The 15,478-nt window shown below is 44.0% G+C and overlaps 1 pseudogene; it reads left to right on the plus strand.

The window, feature by feature from the left end:
- Window positions 1–15,478, plus strand: part of LOC102528757 (peptidyl-prolyl cis-trans isomerase E-like) — a 27,132-nt pseudogene continuing 11,654 nt past the window's right edge.

Genomic DNA, 15,478 nt, shown 5'->3' on the forward strand with positions numbered 1-15,478 from the left:
ATGGCTGCCACCAAGAGGGTGCTCAACCTGGGTGAGCTGGCATGCAGGCAAGGCAGGGTCTTCACAGGCAGGGCTTGACTGAGACAGTTTGAGGGCAGCGTGGACTGGGTGCAGACCTGAGTCCCCAGGCGGCGTGCGGCTACCCGGGCTGGGTCTCTCGTGCTTTACCCCCTCAGCTTGTGAACAGTGCCAGTGATATAACGGCTTTCCTGGACCTAGCACTGCCCAGGATATGGACCTCGAGAGGTAGTGAGATCTGTTACTGTGACCTTAGACTGCATCCCAAACTGTCAATGTCCATTCATTGGCTAAACTGCAGCTCTGACCCCTTAGGTGAAGGAACTCCCAGAATAACAGGAATTACGGAACCAGCCTCACTGTGCAGATTGGCATGCGCTACGTGACCGTGACAGGTTTTGTTTGGGAAATGACCACTCCATCCAGAGAGGTGAGGGAAGACTTATAGGAGGTACAGGGGCCAGAGCTAGGTTTGAAAGACCAGGAGTTAAGCAGGTAGCTAAGATGGGAGCAAGGCTGTTGCTTGAATGAATAGCAGAAAGGGCAAAAGCCCAGGGGGTGAAGTAGTCTAGCAATTGGGGGCAAGTAGTTTGCACTGGGGGAACAAGAAGAAAAGGGGCTGAAGAGTTGGGCAGGGCTCAGGTTATGAAGGTCTTACATGCCATGCTGAGACTCCATCCTGTGGTCATTGGTTAATTCTTGGAGAATACTTAGCAGGGCAGTGATACAATCAGATTTTCCCTTTCCGAAATCCTAGTGGCTGTACAGAGGAGAGAGAGACTGGAAGCAGTCAGCTCATTTAGGAAGCTGTTAGAATAAGCAGGGGCTAGATGTAAGGTCTGAAGAGGGATGGGGGAGCAGTGTACCTCACAAGTCATTTTGTATACCCAAAATCCCAACTGTTTGTATACCCAAAATCCCTAATCCCTCCTTCCCCTTCCTGTGGCTTTCTTGCTGACAGGGCGTTGCAGCAGCTGCGCCAAGAGTGTGGAGCACATTGATTCAGAAGGCACTTGATGTCTTTGCAGGCTGGCTGGCAGAGGAGGTGGACGATGGAGTCCTGCATGTTGCTTTTATTCCTTTTGGAGACACCACAGATACTCACATTCCATTGGATTATGAAACAGGTGAGTCTCCTCAGCGTCTCATGTTCAGATGCCTCATGCCAGGAAAGAACTTGGAAAACTTTTAAGTCATGTACATTCTGTGTATGGTTGGTATGTATTGAAGTTCAGGAAGATATCACTCTGGGTCAGCATGACTGATCTTGGTGATGGAAGAGGAATGTTATGAGGACAAGGCCAGGATGGTGGTGTTGATAGAGGAAAAATGGGAGGTGTGAGAGGATGGCCGTGTCCCAGGTCCCAGATGAGTCCCTGCAGTGTGCCCCACTAAGTGAGGGTCCTTGGCTTCACACAGGAGAGGATTCAAGAGCGAACCATAGTTGAGTAAAAAAGATTTATGTAGAGGGGTACACACTCCATAGACAGAGTGCAGGCCATCTCAAAAGGCAAGAGAAAGGCCTAGGCGATACACATTCCATAGGCAGATTGCAGGCCATCTTACTCAGAAGGGAGAGCAGTGGCTTCAGAGCATGGGTCAGCCAGGAAAAAGATTGGCAGCAAGGTGTGGAGGTTAGTTTTTATGGGCTCGGTAACTTCATATGCTAACGAGTGGGAGGGTTACTCCAACTACTTTGAGGAAGGGGCTGGGATCCCTAGGAACTGGGCCATCACCCACTTTTTGACCTTTAATGGTCAGCCTTGAAACTGTCATGGCAACTGTGGGAGTGCCATTTAGCATGCTGCTGTATTTCCGTGGGCATAGATTGAAGCTTGAGGTCTACTGGGAGATGAGTTTTCCACCATCTTGGTGTTAATTGCTGTCATTCTTTTAATGGTTGTGCCCTGCCCCCTTCCCTCCTGTCTCACTGTGACTGTGGGTTGAAATTTGCAGAGATAGACAATTTATTGGATCTGAGGAAAGGCTTTCTCTATGTTGGAACCATTTGGGCAGCTTTGATTTCTGATCATTTAATATATAAATTGTGTAGTAACAACCAGTAGGAAAATAGTCTTAGGAAAATCTTCAAAGATCTGGGCGTTGTTTCACACTACCTGCTAGGTAGCTGTACCCCACCAGATCCGTTGACCAGACCTCCCTTCTTGACAGCTGTGCTTTTAAGTAGCAGAGGACAGCAGGGAAGCTCAGCCTCGACGGTGCCTTGGCTTCAGCTCACCTATGTGAGTTTCCCGTCACGTTGGTGTCACATGCACATTCCCATTTGATCCTTGGCAGTTATTTTCTAAGATAGGAGTTTTAGACCCAGCTCTGCCACTAACTTTGTGTGACATTTAAACTCTCTGAGCCTTCGTTTATTCAATGCTTAAATGAAAGGGTAAAATTGGCTTTTTGGCTGTTTCACTCCTGAGTTCTGTAAATTAGTGACTCCTGTTGTTCTTGCTCTCCACCAGCTAAGGTAGCTCTTTCCTGAGGACAAGCACTGTGCTCCCTTCTTTAATAGTCACCTAACTCAGTAGTGAAGTCAGTGCTCTGGACGCAGTTGATGCTCTGTTGGAATGAATAACTGACAAATGAACAACTTTTTCTACTTTCTATAAGTCTTGTAAACAAAGGTTATCAAAATGCTTGTAAAGTAACTTAAGGCTTCAATTCTGTAATGGTAGAATTGGATACTACAAAGTTTAAAAACTTAGTTCACTATTTAGCTATGTTGGTTTAAAACAAAATGACTAATATTTCTGGAAGCATTGCTGAGTAAACCAAAAAAAAAAAAAATCTAAAAATTAGATTGGGGTGGGGTGGACTAAAGTTTATTGCAGGGCCAAGCAAGGAGGACGGGTGGCTTATGCTTGAAAAACCTGAACTCCCTGCTGGTTTGGGGGGAAGTTTTTATAGGCAGAATTTGGAATGAGGGCTGCATGGTGTGTGAATTTCTTCTGATTGGTTGGTGGTGAGGTAACAGGGCGGTGCTCCAGGAATCTTGTGTTCAGCCTGAAGTTGCTGTCTTCCACCTGGCTGGGGGTCTTAGTTCCTGCAGAAGAACGCAAAGATACTGTTATGTGTGTTCCTTGAGGAGGAACCAGGACCCTGCCCCAGGGCTGCACTCTTGTTTCCTGACTATTCTTCCCTTGTTTTCACATTCCCTCCCTTCCCTGAGTAGCAACTGTTTGAATCTGCCCTTTGGACCTCAGGGAAGGTCAAGGAGGCTATGAAGCCTATTTCCTACAAACTAGAGACACTGAACATGAAAGGATTTGTACCAGGGAGGACCGCACAGGGTCCTGCTCCATTTTAGTACCCCCTTTTCTTTGATACTCCTCAATCTTAAGGAGAATAGATATTGGACAAGAAAAGGAATAACATTTTGGATAGAGAGGTGTTAATCCTCCCCCTTTCTTTCACTTTCCCAAATCTTTCAGGAAATGGGGTGTTGATCACTCTGGCTGCTTCCTGATGCAATGGGGCATGATCTTGCCTCAATTGGGGGAAGGGACGCCAAATTAGAAATATTCCTGAATTTCAAGTCCTGGATCCCAGTCCTGGATCCAAGTCTAGTATGATTAAGATCTCAATCCCTTGGTCCACCATTTTGGTGCTGCAGACCCAATTAGAAGTAAGAGGAGTGATAAACAAAATAGACAAAATGGACCTCATTCCCTGAGGAATTCAAGAGAATAAGTTGAAACACAGTCTGGACCTGGCACTTTGGGGAGACTTGTACCCAGGTACCCATTTGTCTTAAGACTATTTAAGTAAATCTTAACTTCTGATGTGGTTAACATATACATAACAGGAGCTATTGGCCATGCACTTATGTCTCCCTTTTATGTATTTATTTTTCCTTCTGATGTCTTGATAGAGGAAAAAGTGTGGGTGTAGTGCATGAGAGGATGGCCATGTCCAGTTCTCTGTAGAGTCCCTGGGATATGCCCTGCCAAGTGAGGGTCCTTGGCTTCCTGCAGGAAAGAATTCAAGAGTGAGCCGTAGTTGAGTAAAAGTAGATTTATTTAGAGAGATGTACACGCAGGGGAAGGGGTGGTGGTGATTCAAGTGAAGGTAGATACTCCGTAGACAGAGTGCGGGCCTCTTGAAAGGCAAGAGAGAGAGGTGATGCATGATGCATGGTATTGCTAGTTTTTATATGCTAACAAGTGAGAGGATTATTCCAGCTGCTTTGGGGAAGGGGCAGGGATTCGCAGGAACTGGGCCAATGCCCACGCTTTGACATTTCATAGTTAGCTTCAGAACTGTCATGGCTCTTGTGGGTGTGTCATTCACCGTGCAAGTACATTACAATGTCTATCATGTCTCAAGGTCCACTGGAGGTCGAATCTTCTGCTGTCTTGGGCCTCAGGGTCTATTGAGGATTGACTTTTCTGCCATCTTCGTGCTAATTGCCATGTCATTCTTTTAATGGCTGTGTCCTACCCCCACCCCTTCCCTCCTGTCTCAATCTGATCTAAAGCAATTTCATTGTCTAAACATTTAATAGACCTTGAAAATACAAGGTTGCATCTACCAGCTGCCAGCAGACACTGCTTTGAGAATGACTGGTGGTGTCCCAATTCTGACATAGCTCAGAAAACTCAAGTTTTCAGCAATACAGGAACTGGTCTGAAACCACATCCACAATGGCCACCTAGTTTTACCTTGGGTGTCTAACCACAGCTACTCTGTTTTGACTTTCAAATGCGTTCCCGTCCTCTGTGCCCAAAGCAGACGTACAGTGCATGTTCGAAAGGCTATAAAACAGGCTGCTTTGGTCAGTAAAGTTTAAGTCAAACCATGCAAAAGCCAGAAATCTATCTATGTAGATTTTCCCATCATTGCCCCTTTTGATTGCAAATACTTCAGTAGAAAGCATTGATGATCAAAATACCTGTCCTTTGATGCTGGGGTATTTCAGCTGCCTGCCCTCAGTTCAGATCATGTCCCTGGTGCTGGGACCGCTTTACATCTGCCTAATTTCCATGTTGGGGGAAAACTATTTAGATATGGTGAACAGGCTCTGAAGTATGTTAATGGAGAAGCATTTTGTGGGCTGTACATTTTATCACTCATACCGAGCTGCTACAGAAGCATTGTACATGTGCTTTTAGCAGCAGGCTTAAAGCAGGCAGTCTTTGTTGTATATCCTGAGTAGCTGTACTCTGTGACAGCTCCATTAGATAGTTCCTTTTCCTCCTCAACATCAGGGCAAAAGTGCGGCTAATACAGTAACTTTCATAAACACAGACTTCAGTTAACAGAACTGGAATTTAATATCTATTGAAATGTGATCTTTTTCTCTCTAAAATTATCCTCATCCCCACCAAACACAGCCAAATCAAGACTAATTTATTTACAAAATAAGTCTGGTCAGTGGACCACATAGGCTCCTTCAAACTGACTCCGGTGTAATTCCTCAGAAAGAGTCTCAGACTAAATTCCTCAAAGGCTTCTCAAGGCCAGGCGAGCCATGCCAAAGGCCTGCCATCAGATTCTGCCTCAGCTAATTCCTCTCTTGTAGAGGTTCCCCGAATAGCAAGATTCCTCCACGTGACAGGAGACAGTCTTTCGCATTCACCTGATAAGGCTGCTTGGAACCAAGAGTCTCCAATTTCTGGAGGGACCAGGCAGAGAGAAAAGAAAAATATTTCAGTTTTACCCGCAGAGGTATAATTTACCAAATTGCCTAAGTCATGAGTAACTTGAGGGGAGGAGCTTTCCTATATCTGGTAAACACAGATCCAAACCAGTAGAAGAGGATGGGGTAGCTCAGTGGTAGACTGCGTGCTTAGCATGCATGAGGTCCTGGGTTTAATCCCCAGCACCTCTTAAAAATAATAATAAAATATAAAAATGAATAAACCTAATTACCTCCCCCACCAAAAAAAAAAACAAAACAGTAATATTCCAGACCAAAACCTTAAAAATTATATTAACCAGTTTACTCAGTAACCAATCCTTTTGTTAACTTTTTTTGAAAACATCAGGTTTTTCGTTGTTGTTTTTTTTTTAACTTCTTACCCAGTTCAGCACTGTAATCTGCCTTTCTATAAATCTTCTTGAAGATGAAACACTTTTGCAAAGGCATCAGAGTAAAACCATAGCTGTCTGAATGACAAAAGACTTCAGGAGGCACAGTTAAAAACCTGATTACAGTGCAGTTGACAAGAAACTGGGCTACTACCACAGCATACAACATTTTAATAATTTGGATTATGGCTGATAATATTTTACCAGGACATAAGCAGATTTTTAGGAATTCCATATACTTTTTTTGCTTTTTAAATGGCATCTGGATATGGCCTGTTTCTTCCTATTGCCCACATATTAACTACCCATTTCTGCTCTTGTAGAAAAGCACCAAGGATTTACTTTTTTTCAATCTGAGTTGTCAGAGGTAAAAAATTTTCCCTGCTTGGTTTTTGACTAACGTTGCTGTTGTCATTGGTTACAAAAGGTACCGCTCCATTTGAGTGGGTGTAGTGGTTTCCTGGGGCTGCCATACAGATTACTACAAACTTTGTGGCTTAAAAAACAGAAATTACAGAAACAGACTCACAGACATAGAGAATAAACTGATGGTTACTAGTGGGTACAGGCGGTGGGAAGGGATAAATTGGGAATTTGAAATTTGCACCTCTTGGGGAGTGATGGAAGTGTTAGCTACCTTGATTGTGGTGGTAGTTTCATGGGTGTATACAGCTATCAAAATTCATCAAATTGTACATCTGGAATATGTTTACTGCACAGGAATCATACCATAATAAAGGTGTTAAAAAACAAAACAAAACAAAACAAAATCCAGAAATTTATTCTTGTAGCTTGGGGGCTAGAAGTCTGAAATCACGTTATTGGCAGAGCCACTCTGAAGGCTCTGGAAGAATCCTTCCTTGACTCTTCCTAGCAATCCTTGGGTTGTTTTGACTTGTAACTGCGTCACTCCAGTCTCTGCCCCAGTCTTCACGCAGCCTTCTCCACTACATGTATCTTCTTGTGTCCTCTCTCTATTTTTAAGGACACTAGTCATTGGATTTAGGGCCCACCCTAATTCAATGTGACCTCATCTTAAGTAATTACATCTGTAAAGACTATATTTCTAAATAGGGTCACATTCTGAGGTTTGAGGGGACACTATTCAATCCCCTAGAGTGGCTTGGTGGTGACAGTTGCCAGGAAAGTTCTGGCTGAAGGAAGGCCCACTAGGCCAAGCTCAAATTTCCCCTCATGCAGTCAGAATGTAAAAGAAGGTCTTGCAGAGCCCCGAGCCTTTGGGCCTGGCATTGTCAGTTCCTGCTTCCTGTGTGTATTCTGTCTCCATAACCCGAGCACGCATCTTTACACCACCAGCTCTAACAAGCAGTTAGTCCATGCTCTATCTAGACGCACACAGTCTAGGCAGTAGGAAGGGAACTCGTGTCTTTTTTCCCAGTGCTTGTGCTACTGAGTTTTTACCTGAGTGCTAACTACAGGAATTGAACGGCAGGCATCAACTTTTTCCTTGTATTCTTTTGGCAGGATGCTGCAGCAGCTGTCAACAACATGGTATGGCTGAGAATCTTTGCTTTTTACTAAAGCTGTTATTTGGAGCTGCTTCATGGTACTTGGGACCCTCATGTGCGTACTCTGTTTCCACTTCCCACAGTTTCAAAGTTATCGAGGAAGCAAAAGTTGCCATTATTTGAAAGTATTCACTAGGAACTGCCTACATACAAAATTAATTCTTATTCAGAAATCCTCCCCATTAAATATTTGCATAAATACAAACCATCTTTATTGGCTACTCTTACCCTGATATTTTTGTATATACATCAAGAGTCAGCAAACTGCAGTCTGTGGGTGAAATTTATTCTGCAGCCTGTGGGCTAAATGGTTTTTATATTTTTAAAGGGTTGTTGGCGGGTGGGGGTAGGGGGGACATGCAGCAGAAACTGTATGTGGCCCACAACACCTAAAATATTTATTATCCAGCCCTTTACAGAAAGTTTGCCAATCTCTAGACTAGGGTAATATACTACAGATAGAGTATAAATTGATTGCAACATAAAATGGCGAATCTTGCATAAGACGCAGGGTTTTATGAAGTATATGGAAAGGACTGTGGAAAACTGCTGTTAAGTGGCTCTAGTCAAAAAAGTGAGGCTCTTTTGAAGCGCATGCTTAGCATACACGAGGTTCTGGGTTCAATCCCCAGTACAATCAATCAATCAACGAATTTAGTGAGGCTAAAACAAAGTGACGCTCTTTTGTGCCATTGAAAAGTGATGCTCTCATAAAGGTAAGCCAGTTAACAGCTGAGGAAGAGAGAACCACAAGGGTTATGACAGGTTGGATGCTTCAGAAGAAAATGATTTGAATTTCTGTTGCTGAATTACACAGTAGTGGGTTAAAAACAACACTATTGTATTGTATTTTTTTCATATATTCATTTTCATATTCTTTTTCATTAAAGGTTATTACGAGATATTGAACATAGTTCCCTGTGCTATACAGAAGAACCTTTTTTGAAAATCTATTTTTATGTATAGTGGCTAGCATTTGTAAATCTCAAACTCCCAAATTTATCTCTTCCCACCCCCTCTCCCTCGTAACCATAAGATTGTTTACTACGTCTGCGAGTCTGTTTCTGTTTTGTAGATGAGTTCATAGGGTCTTTTTTTTTTTCTTTTTCTTTTTCTTTTTTTTTGAACTATTGTATCATCTTACAGTTCTGGAGGTTAAAAGTCCAAAGTGGGTCTCATTGAGCTAAAATGAAGATTTTGGCAGGGCTGTGTTCCTTCTGGAGGCTCTGGGGGAGGATCTGTTTCTTTGCCTTTCCTGGCTACTAGCGATTGACCACATTCCTTCCATCTTCAAGCCGCCGATGGCAAGCTGAGTTGTTTTCACACTGCATCACTCTGAAAACTCTTCTGTCTCCCTCTTCACATGTAGAGGATTCTTGTGATTACATTGAGCCCATCTGAATAATCCAGGATAATATGCTTCTTTTGAGGTCAGCTGACTCACAACCTTAATTCTTTCCTGCCACGTAATATAACATATTCATAGGTTCTGGGGAGTAGGTGGGTATCTTTGGAGCGCCATTAGTGTGCCTACCACAAACCCCTTAAATGTTTTTGCCCTTTTAAAAAATCTTTATGATCAGTCTTCATGACTAAATGTGAAATAAGAATGTTATTTTGATGCTATCATTCAGTTTTTTCTTAATCACTGGAAATAAAATTAGTACTTTATTACAACGTTGTAAAATGACTATAACGCAATAAAAAAAGTTAAATAAAAAATTAGTACTTTATTCATCTTTGTTTCCAAGAACAAGAACATAGCTGTAATTGTAACCTAAATCTTACTGAATTAAGGAATCATTTTTTCTTTTCTTTCTCTTTTATTTTTTTAGTTTTCATGAAACTATGAAAACTAAAAGGACCCAAAACAAACTTAAAAAAAACTGTCTACTTACCTTTTCCTAGTATCAGTTATTCTTGGAAAATGAAATATTCCTGTATATCATTCCATGTTCTCTATTCTTTCATCAAACAGCCCCTCAAAAGCCACCAGTACTATTTGTTTTTATTTTTATTTTTTGAGGGGGAGGTTATTAAGTTTTACTTGTTTTATTTTTAGAGGAGGTGCTGGGGATTGAACCCAAGACCTATGTATGCTAAGCATGCACTCTACCACTTGAGCTGTATCCTTCCCCCTCATCAGTACCATTTTTCTCCAGTTCAGTACTGATCTCCTCTTTTTAAGGTGGACTCAGGTACTTGGTAACTGCATTTACCCTTTTAATTTCAGAGTCCTGAACTCAAATCCAAAGATCATGCCAGCACAGACCTTCCTGTTGCTGGTGCTAAAAGAAAGGAAGTGTGTGGTGGCTCAGGGGCCTTCTGTGGTGAGCTTTGTGCTTAACTTGCCATTTGGAGTTGCAGGCTCCCAACTTAGAATTAATCACGAGCGAGTCTCAGATTCTCAGAAGTAAATGGAAGGCCGTCAGGTCTTCTTTCAGCCTAACAAGGTTTAAGCAGCTGAGTGGTACTGCAGTCTTTTCAGAATGAACCTGAACTCTTTGAGGGGCACAATTCATGTCGCTTTGGCCAAACCAATGAGAATTAAGGAAGATACCTCGTCCAGACCAGGTATGTGGGGCAACCATAGATTCCCCATCATGTCCTCAACGTTGGGCCCTGTTGCATTTTTCTCCCTGTCTGACTTCCTGCTGAGGTGGCAGTATGTCCCTGAGTAGAGTGGTGTATTGTAGAGAAGAGAATGCAGCACTCTGGAAATAAAGAGTGAGGTTCTCAGCAAAGCTAGAGGCCTTGTCCCTGTGAAAGTCTTTGCTTTGGGAAGTAGACAGAGACCGTGTCCTTCCAGCCTTGACAAGGGCTGGAACGTTCCTTTTGTCCTTCCTCCTTATTCTCACCCACCTCTGCTCTAATTGCTGAGCTTAAAGGCCTGGCACTTCCCAGTGACAGCTTTCCTTGCCCTGGGGAGCTCCTAAGAGGTGACTTCTCTGTGGCCTGTGTGGCCATGTCATATGTCCCCATAGTGCTGACCAAAGCAGCAAAGAACTGGACATAGCTAATGAGCAATTGGCTGATAGCTTGAATTTCTTAACATTTGATTCTTTTCTTTCAGTTTGGTCAAATGATGACTGATTGAAGACATTTTCTGGGAAGACTCTTGAAGAGAATAAAGGGGAGGAAGGGTCAGAGCCTCCCAATGTGAAAACCCAGGAGGTGAGATTATAGTCTGCCTTCCAGAGAGGCTGGCGCTCCCCACCCAGCACACTCCTGATGTGGGTATTGGTGGGTGAATTGAATGGAGAGCCTTTGGGTCTTGTTCTTGTGGGGCTCTGGGGTATCCGTTTGTGATGGCTATTGAACAAGGAGGGTGTCTGAGATGAGAAAGGACATCACCGGCACCCGTCCTCCCCCTGATCCTTCCCTTTCCCTCACTAACGACTTTGACACCTGGCTCACTGTCTTCCTATTCTGGCCCTGATTCTAGGGAGGCCCTTCCCCCAGTCTGTAGTCAGGTCCAGGGCTCTCCTCGCCTCGGCACGTCCTTCTGCTTCTCAATACACCATCCTGAGCCTTGCTCCTCAGGGCAATTCAGGGGCTCCTCCTCCTCCTCTGTCCATCCTTTGTATAGTGGTGTTTCTCTGAGTTCCTTCCTTGGCCCTCGCCTCCTCTCTCCACACTGTGCATTTCAGCCACTTTTGTCCATAGTCTGAAGTTACTGCAGCCACTCAGTGTTCTGGTGATTTTATCTCTAGTCCTAGCCCTGACCTCTCTCCCAGTTTCACATATTTCTGCCTGACTGTCTCACAGTCACCAAAAGTAAACAAAGCATATCCAAGTGGATTTCCACTTTCCTTTCACTCTGGTCTTCTTGTGTGCCCCATCTTAGCTAATTTTGCTGCCTTTTAGTCACCTAACCCAGAAACCTCAGTTTATTAGGCTTCACACCTCGTGCATTGTCATATTCTGCTCGTTTTATCTTTTAAGTCTTCCTGGATCTTTCCTCTCCTGTTTCTTCCTGCCACGTTGTCTTGGTTCAGCCTCTGTCATCACTCCTGTGAATAATGAGGGTAGTTTCCTAACTGCCTGCTTCCTCCTGATCGGAGCTGCCAGGAGGAGCTTTCTAAAGCACGGATCTGATAATGATTGCCCTCCGCAAGCATTTTAAGGACCCGTTCATCTGTAGGATTGAGACTAGGCTTCATCAGACGCATAGAAGGACTCTCCGTGTTCTAACGCTGCTCGTCTCACCACGTTGTAGCTCCCATTTTATATTCTAGGAAACAGAGTCTGTAGTTACCTACAGATCTCTTGTGTTTTTGCATAAGCAGTTCCTTTGCCTCAGATGCCCTTTCCAACTGATTTTATCTGGCTAACTCCTACTCACCTTTCATAGCTGAGCTCAGTTGCCACTTTCTTCGTGACACTTTTCTGAATCATTTGCTTGAGTGAGAGGGGTCCCTTCTGGGCTTGCATGGCTTCTGGGCTTCCATGAGACCCCCACCCTAGCATTTACTACATTGTTTGGACATTACTTATTTAACAAATTTTAAATATTGCTTGTTCTATGCCAGGCACTAATTACTTTACAAATATTTACTCCTATTGGAAATCCTTTAGGTAAATGCTATTATTATGCCCAATTCTACATGGTAAAACTGGGGCACGGTGAGGTCAAATAACTTTTGGACGTTATACAACTCAGAAGTGGTGGGGCTGAGGTTTGAACCAAGGCTGTGTGGCTCTAGGATCTGTGTCCTCTCCCAGTTGTGGCTGCCCCCCCTTACTGGGTAGCCAGTTCTTTAAGGGCAGAGCCCTGTCTGTTTATTTAATAGCCCAGGAGTTGGCCTGATAGCTCCATACCTGTCTGTTGACCTAATCCACATTACAAAGGGGTCAGACCGAGACAACAGAGTTTTCCTCTGTCAAACAAATGGGAGGGTTTGTATTGAGTGTTTCATTTATTGTCTAAACAGTCTCATCCATCTGGAGCACAAAGCAACGCCCCAACCTCCCCCATTGTCTTCTGAGCACTTAGGCCGTCCCTGCTTCCATCGCAGCCAGCCTGTGGCTGTGCAGGGCTGAGCACAGAGGGGATGGTGCTACAGAGATGGGTCCATTTAACTGGACTAAGGTGGGAGGGCTTGAGGTGGGGTTTGAAGATGTTGAGAGTTGTGTGTTGTGGTCCAGAAAAGTGCCGTTCTGTGACTGCGGGGAGGGTGAAGGTGAAGGTGGCGTGGCCAAGGGAATGAGTAACGTGCCCACGGGCTGGGGCTCCCGCTAGATGGTGCTGAGGTCTCCTGTCCCTAGATGTCCGGCTGGGAGCCGTGGCCGTGGCCGTGGCCTCCGCCTTCTGCAGCCCATCAGGGCCCAAGGCCTCCCCTGTCAGCGCCTTGCTCAGCCTGCTTGCTGCAGTGGGGTTCTGGGTGTGGACTCGGAAGAAGCCTCGCTCTTCTCCTCGGGGAGTCAGGGAGTTCTCTCTAACCTGGCCATTTCTCCTGCGTCTAGGGAGAGCCCCCTGCCGAATAGGTCCGGTCAAACCCTCAGGTGTACATGGACATCAAGATCGGGAACAAGCCCGCCGGCCGCACCCAGATGCTCCTGCGTTCAGACGTCGTTCCCATGACAGCAGGTGACCAGGACTCCGTCAGGTCAGTCGGGAAGCTGGTGGCCTAGCAAGGTGGAGAAGAAGCTGTCTGGAATCCTGGGCCCTCGACTGTTTCTGCCTGAGTCCATTTGAGGCATCTTGGATCCCAGGATCTAGTAACAAATGAGGCAGAGCAGGCATTTTTGAAACTATAAAGGCTTAGAACCATTAGAAAGAGTAAGCAGTTGGAAGTTCATAAATTGTTTTAATTACTATCTCATTTGATTTTATTGTATTTTTTTTTTGGATAATTTTGTTTTGATATATTTTCAAATTTACAGATATATAGATTAAGAATTCTACCAGAGTAGTACAAGGAGCTCTCATATGTCCTTTATCGATTCATTAATTTACTTTTTTGCCCCTATGCTTTATCATTATCTTTATATACTACACATTTTTTTTTAACCCCCTGTACTAACATACATCATGCCCCTTGACTCCTAAGTTCTTCAGTATGAATTTCCTAAGAACAGGAATATTCCCTTACATAGTCACAATACAGTTACCAAAATCAGGAAATTTAATGTGAGTACAGCACTACTAACTAATCTTCAGGCCATATTCACATTTCATCCCTTACCCCAATAACATCCTTTATAGTAATTTTAACAACTTTTCTTCCCTTACAAGGATTCACACATTGCATTTAGTGGGTGAGTCTCCTTAGTCGTCTTTTATTTGTAACAGTTTCTGAGTTTTTTATTGTCTTCCTTTGTCTTGACACCTTTGAAGAGGACAGACCACTTGTTTTTGTTGTTGTTGTTGTTTGTTTGTTTTATGAGAGGGAGGAAATTAGGTTTATTCGCTTATGTACATTTGGAGGAGGTGCTGGGGATTGAACCCAGGACCTGGTGCACGCTAAGCGTGAGCTCTATACCCAACCCCCAAGACCACTTGTTTTTAAGATGGTTTCTCAGTCTGTCTTTGCCTGGCACTTCCGCATGATTAGATTTAGATTATGTGCTTTGGCAGGAGTACCGCAGAAGAACATTGATTCCTTGTTAGTGCATCGTATGAGGAAGTACCTGAGGTCAGTTCCAGTATTTGTGATGTTAACTTTGATTACTTGGTTAAAGAGCTCTCTGCCAGGTTTCTCCACTGGAAAGTTACTATTTTTCAGGTTATAAACTAAAAGCTAACATTCTCCCTCCTCGCTGTCTCCAGCCCGTCTCCCAGGGGTAACTACTATTGACAGCTGCTGTGTGTTACCTGTTTTCTTAAATATTCATAATGACCATTTTTACTCATGATCCTTTTTTGGATTTCAATCTGGCTTTTAAATAAAGGAAACATCATTTAGTTTCCTTTTTAAAAAAAATTTTTGGACGGGGGTAATTGGGTTTATTTATTTATTTTTAATGGAGGTACTGGGGATTGAACCCAGGACCTCGTGCATGCTGAGCATGTGCTCTACCACTGAGCTACACCCTCTCCCTCAATCTAGCTTAAAAAAAAAATACTTAGCAAAGTCATAATTGCACATAGTTTGAAGAAAATTGTTCTATGTTTTATAATAAACATAACATTCTTCTGTTCCCCCATCATCATAATTTTTCTGCCCTGCCAGAGGCAACATTCTTTTCTTTCAGGTGACTGTTTTGACTTTTAGTGCTGTTATCTCTGAAAAATATTTTCATGCTACTTGAGTTTTCTTAGTTTCTCGCTGTTTTAGGTCTGTTTTTTCTGGGGAACAGACTCATGGAGAATTGGATGCTGGAAGTTTATTGGGAAGCGATTTCAGGAACAACTCCTGCAAGGGAGTGAGGGGAGCGATTGGGCAGAGCGAGTACTGAATGGCCTTGCAGTCACACAGAAACTTCAGCTGATCCTAGGGAGAGTTTTGGAGCTTGGATATCCCTTCAGAATATCCGGTTCTGAATTGAGGCCAGGGGGCCAGGGGGCCAGGGGGCCAGGCCTTTGTACCCTCACATGGATCAGTCATGAATTCTGGCTGATTCCCAGGAGTGGTGAGCCAGCTGTCTTTGAACAAGGGCATTTCCTGGGTGGGACTCATCCTGGGGCTGGTAGCATCCAACACTCCTGGGAGATGAGAGGGTGAGGGTCTTGCTCTTGAAGAGGATCGGTAGGCTTAGATCGCATTCACTGCGGTCCACCCCTTGTGCCACTCAGAGCCGCTTGCTTCATGTAATAAGTTCACTTCACCTGGGAATGGCTTCTCCAGGACTCTGGGACCAACAGCAGCCACTATACTCCCACTGCTGCTGTTGGTCCCAGAACCACAAATGACATTTGTCATCTCCCTCCTCTGCTACATTCCACA

The sequence above is a fragment of the Vicugna pacos genome, chromosome 13, assembly GCF_048564905.1.
Source record: "Vicugna pacos chromosome 13, VicPac4, whole genome shotgun sequence".
Classification (NCBI taxonomy): Eukaryota; Metazoa; Chordata; class Mammalia; order Artiodactyla; family Camelidae; genus Vicugna; species Vicugna pacos.